The sequence below is a fragment of the Pseudophryne corroboree genome, chromosome 5 (genome assembly GCF_028390025.1).
Source record: "Pseudophryne corroboree isolate aPseCor3 chromosome 5, aPseCor3.hap2, whole genome shotgun sequence".
Taxonomy (NCBI): domain Eukaryota; kingdom Metazoa; phylum Chordata; class Amphibia; order Anura; family Myobatrachidae; genus Pseudophryne; species Pseudophryne corroboree.
This window is the reverse complement of record NC_086448.1, coordinates 286,366,990-286,370,357: the sequence shown is the minus strand read 5'-3', so window position 1 is coordinate 286,370,357 and position 3,368 is coordinate 286,366,990. Positions and strand designations below refer to the sequence as shown.

At 42.5% G+C, this 3,368-nt stretch overlaps 1 long non-coding RNA gene across 1 annotated transcript; it reads right to left on the bottom strand.

Annotated features, from left to right (window-relative positions):
• Positions 1-803: 803 nt before the first annotated feature.
• LOC134928992 (uncharacterized) lies at positions 804-1,446 on the bottom strand. The gene is made up of 2 exons (XR_010178191.1): positions 1,089-1,446; positions 804-905 (listed from the first exon to the last, which is right to left on the bottom strand). It is a non-coding gene; the product is annotated as an uncharacterized LOC134928992 (long non-coding RNA).
• Between the last annotated feature and the right edge of the window lie 1,922 nt (positions 1,447-3,368).

Here is a 3,368-nt window from a genome sequence, read left to right as displayed (position 1 = left end):
GGCAGATGTACATGTGCAGAGAGAGTTAGATTTGGATGGGGTGTGTTCAAACTGAAAAATAAATTGCAGTGTAAAAATAAAGCAGCCAGTATTTAACCTGCACAGAAACAAAATAACCCACATAAATCTAACTCTCTCTGCACATGTTATATCTGCCCTCCCTGCAGTGCTCGTGATTTTGCCCATTAGAGAAAGATTTAGATTTTACGATCAGGTCTGAATTGCACCATTGTGAATTAGGTAATACCAGCTGCTTGATATTTTATTTGTCTATATTTTGGAGACCATGGGGGTAATTCAGAGTTGATTGCAGCAGCAAATTTGTTAGCAGTTTGGCAAAGCCATGTGCACTACAGGATGGGGGGGGGGGCAGATATAACATTTGCAGAGAGAGTTAGATGTGGGTGGGGTGTGTTCAAACTGAAATATAAATTGCAGTGTAAAAATAAAGCAGCCAGTATTTAATCAGCACAGAAACAAAATAACCCACCCAATTCTAACTCTCGCTGCAAATGTTATATCTGCCTCCCCTACAGTGCACATTGGCCCTCATTCCGAGTTGTTCGCTCGCTAGCTGCTTTTCGCAGCAGTGCACACGCTAAGCCGCCGCCCTCTGGGAGTGAATCTTAGCTTAGCAGAATTGTGAACGAAAGATTCGCAAAATTGCGAATAGACATTTCTTAGCAGTTTCTGAGTAGCTCGAGACTTACTCTGCCTGTTCAGCCTCTCACTAAGCCCTTTCTGGCAAATTTGAAGCCTACAGTATAACCACCTTTACTTTTCAATAATCTGTTCCGAAGAGGTGTTTGTAGAACGGTGTTTTATTATTCAGTAAAGGGATCACAGATATGATGCGTTGATTTGATGTACAATACGATATGATGATGTGTGATAATGAGGTAAAACTGTTAATGAAACAAGAATATGCAATTATGATATGCATGTGAAAAGCAAAATGGATATACACAAGTACATATAACATGGGCTGTGCAAACATGTGATTACATGTGCAAGTATAAACTACAGTGCAGCTAACATTACTCACTGGCTAAACAGGTTGAGATGAGACATTTAATATACAAACTCACCATCGAATGCTATATGAGAGTTGGACCCATGTAAAGCATGACTGTCTGGGACCATGAGGGAAGTAGAAAGGCTGATCCCAGCTTCTTCATCCCAGAATGCATTGCAAGACTGGCTACAAGAGGCTATGAGGGTCAAATTAATTGATGGGACTGACCACCAGATGGGGCAATAATACAACTTTCTGTAGTAAAAGTAATCAGATCTACACAAAGCAAATGCTGAAGGCATGACACTCCCCGTCTGGTATCACTGGTACCATATTTTAAACTCTAAACAGATAACAATAAGAATAGTTCAGTCACTGGTCTGAGGAACAACTTAGTCTCTCCTCGCTTACAGATCTTGACCTCAACCTTACGAACCTTCCCATCCTTGCTTGGGAACGTCTTGGTGACAAGACTTAAAGGCCATTCGTTGCGTTGTGACTGGCAATCTCTGACGAGCACAATGTCACCTGGTTTTAAGTTGGGTTTGGCAACTTGCCACTTGCTCCTTGACTGCAGGGTAGAAAGGTATTGTCTTTTCCATCTGTCCCAAAAGGTGTTTGCAAGGCTTTGAACTTGTCTCCATTGACGTTTGAACAGGTCTTTGGTATTGAATTCTCCAGGAGGAGCATAGGTAATCCCGGTCTTCTGTGTAAGAAGAATGGCCGGAGTAAGTAGAAGTGGGTCTTCTGGGTCATTAGACACTGAAGTCAATGGTCTTCCGTTGACAATAGCTGAGACTTCAGCCATGAAGGTTGTTAAGCTCTCGTGAGTAAGTCTTGCAGTTCCCACTTGCAAGAATATGGAATCAAGGATTCTGCGTATCATGCCGATCATCCTTTCCCAGGCACCTCCCATATGAGAAGAATGAGGCGGGTTGAAGGTCCATGTACAACCTTGCTCACTGAGATATCTCTCTATGCTTTTAGTGTCAATGTTCGAATTAATTTGTAATTCTTTGGCTGCTCCAATGAAGTTGGTACCTCTGTCGGACCGGATGTGTTTTACTGGGCCACGGATAGCAATGAAGCGTCTAAAGGCATTGATGAAGCTTGAAGTGTCCATTGATTCTATAACTTCGATGTGAACAGCTCTGATGCTCATACAAGTGAATACAACTGCCCAGCGCTTGCTGTTCGCATTCGCACCTCTAGTATGTCGTGTGATGACAGTCCATGGACCAAATACATCAAGACCAACATTGGAGAAAGGAGGGTCTGTACTAAGTCTGTCTGTTGGAAGATTAGCCATCTTCTGAGTTTGGGAAGTACCACGAAGTCTACGGCAAATGATACATTTGAAGATTGTGCTGCTTACACACCTTTTCGCTCCAATAATCCAGAACCCAGCTGATCGTAGAGCTCCTTCGGTAAACAATCGTCCTTGGTGTTTGACTTCGTTGTGATAGTGTTGCACAATTAAAGAAGCTATGTGGTGACTCCCAGGAATGATTAAAGGATTTTTCTCATTTGTCTCTAAGTTTGCTTCTTGAAGATGGCCTCCTACTCTCAATAAATGATTTTCATCAAGAAAAGGGTCTAGCTTTTTTAAGGTGCTGGCTTTGGGAATAGGATTTCCACTGTTAATGCAGTCGATCTCTCCGGAAAAGATTTGGTGCTGCACAACACGGATGATAAGGTTCTTGGATCGTTGTGTTTCTTCTGGTGCGTAAACATTTTGACAGTGATGCCAACCTTTACATCCATTCACACTTACAGATGCGTTGCGTTTAAATGAATGGACTATGTGAGTTAAGCAGGTAATGGCTCTGACAAGTGATTTCCAAGTTGAAAATCTTTGGAATCTGTGAGGCTGAAGTTGACAATCTGAAGTTACGGTATGGATTGTAGTTATTTGTGGACGAATTTCAACATCTGAGTCTGCGTCTACTAGCTTGAATATGCTACTTTCAGGATTGTTCGAATCTGCCTTGTACAGGAATTCAGGTCCTCTGAGCCATGTAGTGTCTTTGAGGATACTGGCTGGGACAGCTCTTGTAGCGTGATCTGCTGGATTGTGAGCAGTAGATACATAGTGCCACTGTTTTGGATTGGTGGATCTTCTGATTCTTAGCACACGATTGCTGACATAAACATGGAACCGTCTGGTCTCGTTGCATATGTAGCCTAATACTACCTTACTGTCTGTGTAGAAATCTGCTTCAGAGAGTCCAATTGGTAACTCAGATGAAATGAGCTCAGCTAATTCTACAGCTAGTACTGCAGCACAAAGTTCAAGTCTGGGCACTGTGTGTTCTGGACGTGGAGCTAACTTTGCTTTGCCCATGACAAATCC